At 61.3% G+C, this 13,993-nt stretch overlaps 1 long non-coding RNA gene across 1 annotated transcript; it reads right to left on the reverse strand.

Moving 5' to 3' along the window:
* Nucleotides 1-220: 220 nt before the first annotated feature.
* On the reverse strand, nt 221-2,434 carry LOC109395187 (uncharacterized). The gene is made up of 3 exons (XR_002126581.1): nt 1,851-2,434; nt 1,294-1,374; nt 221-792 (listed from the first exon to the last, which is right to left on the reverse strand). It is a non-coding gene; the product is annotated as an uncharacterized LOC109395187 (long non-coding RNA).
* Nucleotides 2,435-13,993: the final 11,559 nt, after the last annotated feature.

The raw sequence follows: 13,993 nt of genomic DNA on the forward strand, positions 1-13,993 counted from the left end.
CCTTGGAAGCAGGGTCTCTGCAGATGTGACTGAGTTAGGATCTTGTTGAAATCGTCCTGGGTGACCCAGCAGGCCCTGAATCCAGGTGTGAGGGGGGTGCGGGCGCACACGCGAGGCAGGTACCAGGCCTGCAGGGTCAAGGAGGTGGTTAAGGATACTGATCTGATGAGCGTGACAAAAATACCTGTCATTCATCTAGTGCCTACGATATATGCCAGTCACTAACATACTTTATTTTTATTCACAAGAATCCTAAAATCCAGATACAATGTTTACAAATTTACAGGAGAGAAAAGTCACGTAAAGAGAATCAAGGGCCAGACCAGAATTCAAGGCAAAATCTCTGCATATTCCTGCCTGGCCACAGCCCTGTGACAGTGACACCGGTGTGACTGTCACACTCAGGACTGTGGCCGGGACAGAAGGAGCCGCAGCTGGAATCTCCGTGTGACACGTCCTGGCCCACACGGACGCACACAGATGCGGAGGGACGGGGAACCAACCCTGTGCTGCCTAAGTCTGCTCGGTCCCTGAGCCCAGGGAAGAGAGCGCGGAGAGCAAGGAATTCACATCCGTTTGGTTCTTCGGCTGGGGATGGCCAATCGCGACAGCGTGACACTGAAGGTTCATTCAGAAATGAGCAGACTTCTTCCAGTCCCTGAGCTCAGGCAGCTAGAGGTCAGTTGACACGCGATCCCGTCTGCGTGGCTTTCCTGTGTGCTTGCTGTGGGCCTGCAGTAACTCCGTGCGGCGTGGAGGGGGCCCGGAAACCAGGAGCTTCAGGTCACGCTGCTACAATCGGCGGGAGAAACAATGGCACAACTGCGTGTGTGAACACATACATGAAGGCTGTCATAGCATTCAGAGCAAACGTTAAGTCAAAGGGTGTGAACAGCAGTCATTTTTACAAGCAAAGACTGATTGAAAAAGAAAATCACAAAAGCACAGGCTTCAATAGCTCCTGTTGCACAGATTGGCAGGACCTGGGCATGTTTTTAAAAAGGGGTATTTCCATCCAAGGGGGAAAACAGTGAGGGTGCCGCGTGGCGTGCTTAGCGTGAGGAAGACCAGCGGGGCCGGAAGGGCAGGAGCAGGGCTGCGTGGGGGGCGGGGGGCGGGGGGCGTCGCGCACAGAGGCTTGGAACCCACAGGCCAACGGTGCGGTGCCCAGCCTGGCCCTGGGAGCCGGCGGCGGCCTTTGCGCCTGTCTGTCCCACCACTTTCTCTCCCAGGGCCACCCCACCCAGAGTCCCTTTCCTGCCGGAGTCCGGGGCTTTCCGACCGGTTACTCACCCCCCTCCCGGTGTTTGTCCGGCAGCCTCCCCCGCCCGTCTGCAGTTGTTTGGACTTGCCCGGCTTTCGTGTAGCTTCATGCTGATTATGTAAGGAGAGCTTTATGCAACAGCAGGCCCCATTGTCCCAGGCCTGAGGGCTGCACCGGCTCCTAGGACGCTGGTCAAAGTCCCTAACACTCGGAACAGTCAATGCACTGGGGCCGACATGCTCGAGTCTCCCAATGTTCCCCCGCTTTCCAGCTCTGCCTTCCTGGCCCCTGCCTGCAACCCCACAATCAGAGAGCAACTGGAGGCGTGGCCAAAGGCAGGCCACCCTCTGCCCTGAGCAGTAATGCTTTGGGGCCCAATGATGCTTTGGGGTTGAGGGACCGCTGAGAGGCCAGGCAGGGGACGGTGAGGCAAAAGCAGGATTGCGTGGGTCGGTCCCCCACAGCAGAAGCCGAGACAGGATTCCGGAACAGTTTATGTGGGTGGTGACCCCCGACACACCAGGAAGGGGTGAGGGCAGGCAGGAGCCAATACAGCACCGGGGGCCTTGGGGACACGGCGACGCACCTCAGGGCGGCCCACCGGGGCGCGGGGACGCTGGCCACGCATCTCCAACTGCGTCCTCATTGACAAGGGGCTCCCGTCAACCTCCCAGCATGTCCGGCACCTGTGGCCAGACAGAGCCTCCAGGCGGCATCCGGGGACTTGCAGTGGAAGCCATCAGCACGCACAGGACACGGAGCACCCGGGACCCTGTTGTGGTGCTGGCCACAGGCTGCTTCTACCCCAGGCTGGAGAGACAGAGGGGAGGGGGTTACCGGGGCCCAAGGCCCAGGGTCACGCTGCCAAAGCTCCAGCTGCAGAGAGAAGCGACCGCGACAGGAGAGGCCGCTGGAGGCAGCGACAGGGACGGAGAGGCCGGCTTCTCCCTGGCCCCGCGCTGGGCTCCCACCAGAGCACACACTGGCAACGCACTGGGGTCTGGGGCCCACAGCCTCCGGGGTCAGGCCTTCCTGAGAGCTGCGCTCAGTGAGGGGTCTGGGAGCTCACAGGCCCAGCACCCCATGTGCCTCTGAGAGGCTGGGAAGCGAAGCGTCACACAGGAGGCCGTGGCCAAGGCCACAGCAGGGAGTGTCCGAGTGTCCAGCAGACTTGCAGAGCCGAGACTGCCTGGACACACCTGGGTGGTGGTGGGGGTCCCTTTGCCAGGGCCAAGCTTCCCAACTAGCCTCCTGGGACAGCACTGGCCCAGGTCCCCCCATTGTCCAGCATGTTCTTCGGGGCCAGGAAGTCAGTGCTGGGGGGCGAAGGAGGGGCCGGCGTGCCTGGGACGGGCCCTGGGTGACCCCTTCTCCCCAGGGGGGCCACGCTCTTACGTGCGCACTCGGCGGCATTGAGGGGCCACGGCCCCTGTTTACCCTCTCTCTCCAGCTACGCCGGAAGCCGGGGCTTTCCACTTCCTGACCAATCCCAGGCCGCATTCATTTTTATTCCCCAAATAGGAAGTCTTCTGCACCCTCTGGCCAGATGTGTGGGGAGCTGACTTCTTTTCAGCTGCAATTAACCGGCAGGAAGTGTCATTATCTAAATGGACCGACGAAGCGATAAGAAGCCCAAGGAGAAGGCCATCCACAGGCCTTGCCCCAGAGCAGCAGCCGGGAGGCGTGCTGTGGCCGCCAGCAGGGAGGACGGCCCTGGGGGTCTCCCACGCCGCCAGGCCGCTTCTCCGTCTCCTGCACCTCGAGCCTCTGGCCTCCATGGGGTCCTGAGCAGAAAGGGCCCCTCCCCAAAATATTCCTATTTAAAAACATTAGGGTTCAACCTAATATTCCCATGACAGGAAAATTGTTCTAGAAAGAAAAGGTTTCAACATACATCTTAATCGTTGGTCAAAACGATTGGCCTGAGAACACTGAACCCGATGACCCCAGGAGCTGCGTGCGGCTCGGTCTAAGGGGACAGTCACGTCACACCTACGGTTTGAGGGACACATAGGGCAGGCCCACAGCGAAGGACAAAACCTGCCGACGCCCCAGGGAAGATGTTGCTGCCCTTTGTTCTGAATCAGCAGGTCCCCATGCAGATGTGGCCTGAGTGTGTCTGCCGGGATCTCATGGAGAGAGACGGGTCCCTGGCCCCCGAGAGGGCCAGGCAGCTTTGTCCACACTGAGAACACCGTCCACTGTGGTGATGTTATTTGTTGTTGTTGTTGTTATTATTAATCTCTACAGCCCCCACCTCCTGCAGTCCTGCACGTCAACAGGGACCAAGGGGTCCAGGGCTTCAGCCATCAAGTCCCTCTCCTTGGGCATCTAAGGACGTCATCCGGCCTCAGGACGGCAGCAGTGGACACAGCCGGAGTGCCATAGAATCGCGCGGCCACTCAGGAAATGCGCGTGGGCTTGGTGGGGGGTCCGCGAGACACGCTGGTTCTCCAGCCGATGGGCCACACGCACGTGCTGTGTCCTGGTGCAGGGAATGTCGCTGTCCATCCAGCCACCTCGTTTCTGGAAGGTTTGGGGAAAGTGAAGTCTGTCTCCCGAATGCCTCTGGCAACGGGACGAAACCCGCGCCCACTTGCAGCCCCGGGCTCACCTGTGAGCTCACCTGTGCTGATTTGGGAGGCCCTGTCCTACAGGCTGCAGCTGTGCTGGGGTGTCAAGGCTGAGTGTGGGGGGAATGGGCGGCCAGCGGCCCCACAGGGAGATGAGACCCCCCGGTCCCGCTGAGAGCACCTCGAGGTGTGCATGGGGCCACGTGGGGCCTGGCAGAGCCTGTGGGTCCCCTGCGCAGAGCCAGAGGGAAGGGAGGGCCATCTGGGCGGTGACATCCTTAAGCCGGGCCCGCAGCCGACTAGAGACACTGCAGACTCCTCTGCAGGTTTCCTTCTGGGGTGAGCATCCTTCACAAAGGCGGGCGCCCCTGGTGAAGGGCAGGGGTGGGTCAGCTTCCACCCTAGACCGGAGATGGCAGAGGGGACAGCAAATGGGCCTGCTGGGACACAGCACAGTGTTTGCACCGACTGATGGGACAGGCTCGCGTGCCCTCACCTCAGCCCCGGGGGCTGCATGGAGAAGCAGCTGCCCCACCACTGCCCACAGCAGCCCCGTGAGGCGCGCAGGGGACGAGAGCGGAGGTAGGGGCGCTTGCCCCAGACATCGCCATAGAAAGAACAAAGCCAGGACCTCCCCGCTCAGGGCTCCAAGGCCACCAGCCTCTGCCTGCCCTGGCCGCCCAGGCCTCAGGGCTCAAGGAGGGGACGGCGTGTCTGGGGTACACAGCGGTCAGCAGGGGAGCAGGCTTGAACGCAGCCTGTCCGCTTGCCTGAAACCAGGGTGCCTGGGAACGGGCAGGGGCTGAGCTGCTGGGGACCCAGGAGAGCCCCCAGCTCCCTGAGAGTGCAGGCCTGGTGCTCCCCAAGCAAGCCACAGTCCAGGGTGGACACTCCACAGGGGAACAAGTGAAGACAGGGCGGGGGGGTGGTCAGGCAGGCGGGAGGACCTCGTGAAGGGTCAGAGAGGCCCCTGGACCTGGCAGAGGGGGTGGAGGCTGTGTTAGACAGGGCAGGCCAGTGACCCTGCATGGAGAGAGGGTCCCCATCTGCTGCTCCAGGCTGGCATGGTCACCACTCACACCTGGTGACACTCTGTGAGCACTATCCCAAGGCCCATGCCAGGTTCTGCTGTCTCCCATTCCCCAAGTGAGGAGACCCCCTGACCTGGCGTCTGGTGACCAGGGCCTTTCCTTCCAATCTGAGGGTCAAGCCCCAAGGGACCTCTGTCAACATTTGTCACATACTGAGCCCCTGGACCCCAAGCTCTGGCCAAGCCCAAGGCCCCACCTGCATCTGAGCCCACCAGGGGCTCACTCTCAGCCTCCTCCGGGCCCCACTGTTCCCTTCCCCACTCTCAGCCACCAGGTAGGACAGAGGAGCTGGCTCCAGGCCCAGGTGTCCTGTGACCTGCAGGACCGCTGTCACCTGCAGGGCCCAGGGCTGAGCCAGGGGTACAGGGCCAGATACAGCCATCGATGGTCATCAGACAGCCCGTGTGTGAACCTGCAGGGCCGGCCATGTGACCTCATGGGCCACTGTCTCCAGGGTCAGGCCTGCTGTTGTCGCAGCCCTGATTAGAGGAGGTGACGCATCTTCCAAGGGGAGAGCCCAGCCTCTGAGCTGGACCCACCCACACCCAGGGGCTTAGTGCCTGCACCTCACCCAGGACCAGCAAGGCAGAGGGAGGGAGAGGGGAGAGCCGCCCGCATTCCCGTGGAGGGAGCGCCTTCTGCCCTACGGTTTCCTGGGACAAGCCCCACCCTGGGCAGCTGCCCGGGGCTGTGGAGCTGCCAGCTCCCCACTGGGGGAGCAGAGGTGAGATTTCTGGCGGGTTCCCACCCACGCTGCACACAAGTCACTCTGCCTCCAGGGAGAACTACGCCTGACCTCTGTCTGGTGACTGGACCGCCACCTGCAGGCCAAGGCCCAAAGCTGCCTGACAAGTGGCACCAATGTTGCCCACAGGCGCTCCCAGCGTCCTCCTGGCCCTGGAGGTCACACGGCCCCCAGTGTCACCCAGGGCTCTAGCCTCCGGGCCATTCTTCACAGCAGACCAAGACCCCGAATTGAAAAGCCTCAGGGCTCAGTCCTCCTGAGCGTCTCCTGGGCCCCACCGTCCCCAGAGTGTGGCGGTGGACAAAGGTGCGTCTGCAACCTCCAGACCCCAGTCAGCGCAGAAGGGCCGCTGGGCCTCATACCCAAGGATTAGGGCCCAAGGCGGGTGGGGGAGCGGCTGCTCCCCATGGGGGCCCCTTTCCTCCCGCATCTTGGTGTTGTAAAGCACCCAGCAGCCCTCTCACAGGCGATGATTAGTTTAGCAGCTGCCACACCTTCGTTCCTTTATCCCACACCTGCACCCCAGGGTCTCTATCCCACACCTGCACCCCAGGGTCTCAGGAACCGACTCTGCAGTGTCACCGCTTAGCCTGTGAGCGGGGACGTCCCCATCTCACCCGCCCTCACAGGGCCCCTGCAGGGCTGACAGGTCACCACAGCCCCCACTTCCTCTCTCTCCTTCCACTGCAAATAGTCCCCCCCCCCTTCTGTCTGGTGGCCTCCCAGAGTCTCTCTTCATCCCTGACATTCTCTAGATGTGTGTCGAGGACCCTGACCCTGCTCTCTGCCAGGGGTGCATTTTCAATCCAAACGTCGTGTGCTTGAATTCTGGATGCTTCTTCACTATTGTCCCTCCCCATCCTGCTCCTCTGTTGGGGTCCCTCTTAGACATACTGTACATTTTCTCCCCTCCACATGCAGCCTCGTGTGTGTGAGTGTGAGAGTGTGTGTGAGGGTGCATGTGTGTGTGTGAGGTGAGTGTGCGTGTGTGTGTGGTATGAGTGTGTGTGTGTGTGTGTGAGTGTGAGAGTGTGTGTGTGTGAGAGTGTGTGTGTGTGTGTGTGTGTGTACACGTGCCCACACACTTAATCCTGTATCTCTTTTCTCTGTTTTGCACCCCAGGCAGGTCCCTGAGCTCTGTCTTCTGTATCTCTAATCCTCTTTGCAACATGGACTGGCTCCCATCCCATCCTCTGCGATTCTTGTCTCGGTAAGTACGTGTTTCATCTCTAAGAGTTCCCATTTCATTCCTTGCTCAGCGTCTGCCGCTGTGATTTCTCAGTTTCTTTGAATGGACGCAGGTCCCTCACTCGCTTCTTTGAGCATCACAGATGAGGATTTTTATTAGGCACTTCTGTAAATGTGGCCCCACCTGGAATGAATTCATGCTCTGAGTATGGGTTTTTTGGCTTTTTTTTAATTGAGGTGAACTTTATATAACATATAAGTAATCATTTTTAAATGTACAATTCAATGACATTTAATACACTCTCAGGGTAGTGCGACCAAGACTGTTTCTTAACATACAAAATCCCCCTGTGGTTTTAGATTCAGGTTCGCAGACTTTTGAGTAGTTTCTTGTTTTATTAGGCTTTTGCTTCTTTTTGTCTTGCTCTCCACTTTTGTCTAGGAATCGTGCCGCTGCCTCCGCCAGCCGCCGTCCAGTCCCAGGGCTCCTAGCCCACAGCCATCTGGCCGGGTCTCAGGTCACTCCCGCGCGGCCTTATTGCTGCTTCCATGGCATCCTGGAGGCTGAGCCTAAAGCCAGCAGCAGCCCCTGCCCAGCCCAGCCCTGCCCAGCCCCTCACCTGTAGCTGTGGGCCTGGGTCCATGCAGCCAGGTGGCCTCACAGAGGCCAAATGCAGACTCGCCACACTTTTCCCAGAGCCGGTGGGCCTCAGCTCCAGACCTGCTCACGTCCCACGCAGATGGCCCCGGGTCTGGTCTGCAGAGACGTGATGGTGGCACTGAGCCCTCCAGATGTCCACCATCGCCCTGCGTGGGTCAGAGGGGTGTGGGGTGTGAGCTCACAGGGCTGTGTCGCCCCAAGTCCATACCTGTTTCACTGGGCACTGACTTGTTCAGTTTTATTCGCTCTTCCTGGTAGGAGCACCCATGTGTCTCTAAGCTGGGCACTGCCGGCACGCAATCCTGAACGAGGAAGGGCCAACGGAGCGTATTTCGGAGGCTCTGACACATGGCGCGCCCCTGAGCAAACTGCACACTGAGTCTCTTCACAGACGTGGGAGAGGACACACGTCACCCATCCCCGGGAGAGAAGGCTCAGGTCCAACCAGGGCAAGGGCGGTCATGTCGGCTGAAAAGCAGGTGTGCCGAGGAAGGCAGGAGTGCAAAGGTGGGCCAGGCCGCAGGTGGAGACGCTGAGAGGGGAGGTGGTCCCCTTTGCAGCCCCAGCGAGTCAGGGGGACGGCCCTTCCACGCCAGGCAGCGACAACCTGTGACCCCTGCCCCTGGCTCAGGGAACCGCCCAGAAAGCCCACTGGGTCCCCATGGGTACTTGCTGGGACCCTCTGAAGACCTTGCTTCTCTCTGGCATCCTCGTAGCACTTTGGGGCATCCTGGGAAACAGTTTGGATCAAGATATGGGAAATCAGACCTCTGAGAGCCCATTAACACAATGACCTTGACAGACCAGTTTGCTGGAAATCAATTCCCTAAACGACCCACTTACCCAAACCTTGAGACAAATATTTTAAACCTGGTCTGGCCAGTCGGCTGTAGCCGTTTCCAGCAGGGGCAGGAGTCGGGGTTGAAAACTCCAGCCAAATGCCTTAGCCAGGGTCAAGGGCGCATTCAGAAGACAGTCAAGCTGGACCAGCGTCCGTCTGCCGGAGGGAGAAGCCTCTGGGACGCTCTGGGTTATTCACCTAGATCACACGCATCCATCTCGTTCTGTGCAAATGGTTTCAGCGAACTGATCACTGTAATTCTGAAGACACAGCAGGGAGCAGAGGTCAAGAGTGTGATGGGGGCCCAGCTGTTCCAGCTCTGCTGGCTGTGTGACCCCAGGCGAGTACCTCACCCTCTCTGTGCCTCGGTTCACCCCTCTCAGGGAGCTGGTGCGGATTAAATAGTCCGATAGCCCAGTGTTTGTTGAGGTTGGTAATGCTCCCGCTTCCCTCTGGCCCTCCCCCATCAGGCACTCGGGCCATCCTCTGCAGTGGGTCAATGCTGCAGACCTCCCTCCCAGCCCTGGGACCAGCCCTGGGACCCCGGGTGCAGCCTGCCCCTTCCTGCCTTCTCCCCTGCTGTGTGGAGACCCAGGGGGTGCTGCCAGCCAGCCTGTCCCTCCCTGGCCACCACCCCCTCCTGGCTGCCCCATCCACCAGTCCCCTTCTTTCTTTCTTTGTAGTAGCAGCTTCTCTGAAATAGCCCCCCTTTCTCTCACTTCCACCCCCACCCGTCAGCCGGCCATGTCGTATTGCCAGAGCCCATCGGAGACCTCGCGGCATTTGTCTGCTAGGACTCGGCTCTGAAAACCTAGACAGATAGGAACAGGAAGAGGGTGGGCCCTGAACGCCCCCACACCTCTCTGTCCCAGATCAGAATTCCCCGAAGCCCCCTCTGAGCTGGGGTCCTCCCACCAACGCTGTTCCTGTCGAGGGCAAGGTGACCCCAGACTCCCTGCCAGGCTGTCACTGCAGACACATGGTGCTGGGGGACAATTCAGCCCTCTCTCAGGAGGCGCGGCTGCCCAACGCTGGGCCTCAGGCAAGCTCCCACTGTGTGCCAGCTCCTGCTGTGCACGTGCCCCTACTATGCATTTGCCCCTCCTGCGTATATACTTGTTCCTACTGTGCACATACTCCTGTGTCCATAGTCCCAGCACGTGCATGCTTGCGCCTACTGTGCGTTTGGACTCCGCACCCCTCTCAAGGCCTCGCCATGTCCCCATCTTGGGGCTTTTTTGCACAGAGAGGCTGAGGCTGCTCCTCACTGCTGGCCAGAGTGTGACTCGGCCGTCTCCGCTGAGGGCACCCAGCAGCATCCCATCAACCTGTCTCCTTCCGACAGCCCATGACGTGGAAGTGGCCTGTGGTGTCTCTCACCTGGTGGTGGGTGCACAGCCCGCAGCCACACCCCAGGGCCCTGGGGCCGTCTCCTCGCAGGGAGGGGTCTGCCCTTCCCCATCTCTGAACTCCGCAAAAGTGCCTGTCTGCTTTAGGCGGACACCCAAGGGCGGGCAACAGGACCTGAGGCCAGGGGTCGTTTCACAGGCGCCTCCAGACCAGCCGGCCTTGTCCGTCCTGGGGGAGGGGAACAGCGTTCCGGGAAGGGGCACGTCCTGTTCCTTAGAGCCCCAAGGGCAGCTCCTGACACGGCCAGGCTCAGGGAGGCAAGGCGAGGCTGGTGTTGTGGGAGAGGTGGGCAGATGCCACCAGCCAGGACTGACGCAGGGCGAGCCAGCTGGGACAAGTGGCCCAGCCTCCTCACCAGACAGTGACCTTCCCATGTCACCCACTGAACCTCAGGAATGTGCTGGGGGGCGTGAGCTGCCTTCCCCTTCCTTCCGGAGCCCGGGGCCTCCTCCCCGCCCAAGCAGCTGGGACCTCCCGAGGCTGCGACACCGCCTGTCCGGGGCCCCTCCTGGGGTCTGCAACCCGTTGGAGCGCCCCAAGCTTGTCTCCTGGCTTTTCTGAGTTTTTTTGTGGAATGCAGAACCAATAAAGAGTAGTGTGATTTCACAGATTCATTACTTTTCCCCAAACTGGCTCTCCTTGGGTCCCCTCAGGCTGAGGCCAGCTGCTGGCATGCCCCGAAGGGTGTCTAGACTGCGTCAGACTGTGCGGCAATCAGCTTTGTAACACCAAGCAACCCATCTGCCGGACTGTGCCATCCACAGAGCCGGGCCGCCCGGCCCCACCACACACACTCACACACACACACCCGCCATGGCCTTGTGACCTTGGAAAGGGCCAGGCCAAGGACATGCCTGGACAAGGATGTGTCCAGGCCTAGGGTACCCGCCAGCCAGGCCGGGGTCCCTTGAAGGCTCAGAGCTGGGGATCCAGGCAGTGGCACTGAGAGAGAGGGACAAAGCTGCTTTACCTTTGAGGAGAAGGGGCCTCAGAAATGGGGTCACGCAGCCCAGAGTGAGGACTTTGGTGAGAGTTGCACACCCCTGGAGGCTGGGAGGGGCTGAGCACCTCCAGACGTGAGCACGGGGGAGCACAGGCATCCCAGGGCTGGAGCGGGCGGCAGCCAGCCCCTGTGTCACACAGACACGCAGCTCTGCGGCCCGAGAGGAGCCTGGCTGAGATGGCGCCAACGTGCGTGGAAGCTGCTAGAACACAGTCCCCAAGCGTTCCACACGAGATGCCTGCGACTGGGGAAGGGTGGGCAGCAGGCCAGGGCCTCAGAAGGAAGGGGCTGCCCCTGGGCCGGGCGGCACGTGCTGGAGCCCCCACACAGGGGCTCACGTCAGCTTCCCTCCCACCACCTCCGCACACAGCTGAGAAATGCGACGCGCACAGCCCCAGCCAAGGCGGGCAGGAAGCCCCTGCAGGCAAGCGGGGACCCCGCAGAAGTCTGCACACATGCTGCACACACAGACGGGCTCCTGTGAGTGGCCCCGGCAGGACACTCAGTGTCCCCACTGCCAGGGCTGCACCCCCACGGGTAAGCAGAACACCAGTCCCAGTGTCGGCCTGCCGGGCGCCTGGCCCGTTTTTTCTGCAAGGCCCAAACCCGGTTCTGCTAGGAGTTCAGAGGAGGGCTCAGTGGGGCGGGGCTCTGCTGCCCCGAGGCCGTGCGCCTCGCTCACTGTTCCCGAACACACAGCGTCTCCGGTGCTGGATCACCAGATCTTCCAGGGACTCACAAACCACCCACCCCGCTCACTGCAATTCCCACTACCCCTTGGGTGCTTCTGGGGCAGGAGCAGGTGGAGGGAACGGGCTGATTCCAGAACCTTCTGAGGGCGGGACCCTGGAACCGAGAGCCTTTCAAAGAGCAGGAAAACCTTGGGCCGCGGGAGGGGCTTTCCTTCTGGCTCCAAAGCCTGAGGGCGATGGCCAAGCCAGGCCAGGGGCCAGGGCTTGTCTGACGCTTCAAAGGGACCGAGCTGCCCCAGGGGTCAGCATGCCTGCGTGGGTCCCTCCATCTCAGCCTGAGGCGTGCGAATCAGATCTCTGCTCGAGGACAGGCGCGGCTAGACCGTGATTCCTGACCCCAAAGCCTGTGGGGGACACATCTGCGGGATCAGAGCAACTCTGTTGATGGGCAGGGACCCTTAGGTGGCCCCTGCGGGGCCTGCCCACCTGCAGCCCATCTGCGAGCTGGCCTAGACCACCATGCCAGGCGCCAGGCCCTTGCAGAGGCCCTCAACAGACGGCAGGTTGTCTGGCTTAAATGCCTCACTGGCTGAATCTTCCAGGCTTTTCCATGTGCCAGTAGCACCCCCCGCAGAGCGTGTCTGTTGTGTGCAGTCTCAACCCCATTTCACAGCCGGGTACTCCCCTAAATGGCTATTTCGCAACAGTCTGGCCAACCCTCGGGAGGGTGACACTAAGGACAGGATCCCATCAACACAACCAGAGCCACAAAATCTCACCCCCCCACAGGCCCAGGCAGGTAAGGGGAGAAGCGGGCCCCCCCACCGCAGCCCCCCCCCCGCAGGGACAGGCCTCCTCCCGATTAAGGACCCACCAACCCTGGGACCCTGGTTAGTGACCCACAGCTCCGTCTTTGGGAAACGGGGAGCCATATTTGCACTGGAGCTGTTTTCAAATCAACGGCAGGTTTCCTGTGGCAGAGGCGGCGTGTGTGGCGAGCCGGGTATATGCACACAGCCCTTTCTCCCTCGGCCTGGGCTGTGGGCAGAAAGTGCAGGGGCAGGAAGGTGGGCCAAGGAAGGCCAAGTGGGGTGCTGCTCTGTTCTCTCTGTGGACACCTGCCTGGGAGCGGGGAGCCTCCCTTGTACCCCAACCATCTCTGGGGCCTCTGAAGCCCCACACCCACCTCCGGCATGGGTCTCCCAGCCCAGCACGACTGTGCTCCCGGGGCCATAACTGCGTGTGGGGGCGGTGGGGGTGGTGCGGGGGGAGAACCATCTTCACTGCCTTGGGAAACCAGCTTGACAAGGAGCCCCAAGGTTGCCAGCACACCAGCGGGAGCCTCAGAGGTAGCCAGTCCTGCCGACACCCTGGCCTTGCACTCCTGGCCTCCAGCCTGCGAGGGAATCAATCTCTGCCACGTAAGCTGCTCAGCCTGTGGGGCTTTGTCAGAGCGGCACCGGCAAACGTATGAGAGAAGCACCCAGGCTTTCACTAGGGAGCACGTTATCAGCTGTGGGCTTTTCATAGATGCCCGCTATCAGACTGAAACCTTGTACTTGCAAATACAATAAAATAGCCTGGTGCCAATCTGTGTCGGGGCAGCTGGCTGGTTAGGCACGTCAGTCCCAGAACCCAGCTCACCCACCTGCCTGGCTGTGTGGACGCTGCTGTGCCAGCCGGCTCCCATCCACGAGCTCTGGCCCCTGAGCACAGGGAGGCGCCCTGGGCTGCAGGCGCGTTGGGGCAGGAATGCAGTGTCCCTTCCTGGTGTCTGGACCGGGCAGAGCCGAGGACAGGTGCCGTGTGCCGCCCGCTCCTGGGGTCCAAGGAACGAAGCACTTGTTCCAGACCCGCCACAGGCGGGCACCCGGGCCTGCCTTCAGGGAGCAGACCTGCTAGGAAAATGGTGACCGTGGTGCAGGGCCCCCCCGGGGTGAGCAACAAGCCTGAGGCAGGGGCCCGAGCTGCCAGTCCCAGGGTTGAGTCTGGTCTGAGGAACCTCTCCTAGGACACACCTGCCTGCCAGGTGGCCCAACAGCGGGCCTGGGGTGTCCCTGGGTGCCCCAGCATGCAGAGCCCAGGCACAGACCCCGTGGGGCCTGGCTAAGGGGTGCCGTGGGGGAGCCTGGCAACTCGGAGGGCTGCTTTCCCAGGCTTCCTGAGGCCTCACCCCATCTCTCTCCACCCAGCCCCACCCACACAGACCTGACCCGAGGCCCTTGGTGGGTCCAGCGTGAGTCCCCCCAAACTCTCCCTCCTGCCTTAGGGCCTTCTGCAGGGACAGGAGCTGTAGGCTTCGAAAGTAGCCCCAATCCTGGCAAGGAAGGGGAGCTGGGACCACGGACTCTAACGAGGGGCCAGCAGACTGCACTGAGGGTCACAGGGCCCTGACCCCCCACCCCCAGGGGGTCCATCCAAACAGATGCCCCCATTCTCCACCAGAAGCACAGGCTTCTCCAGACACTTCCACGACTGTGGCCCACCCCCCGGCCCCAACACTGGGGCGGTAGCTCCAGGCCACA

The sequence above is a fragment of the Hipposideros armiger genome, unplaced genomic scaffold (assembly GCF_001890085.2).
Source record: "Hipposideros armiger isolate ML-2016 unplaced genomic scaffold, ASM189008v1 scaffold_458, whole genome shotgun sequence".
Classification (NCBI taxonomy): Eukaryota; Metazoa; Chordata; class Mammalia; order Chiroptera; family Hipposideridae; genus Hipposideros; species Hipposideros armiger.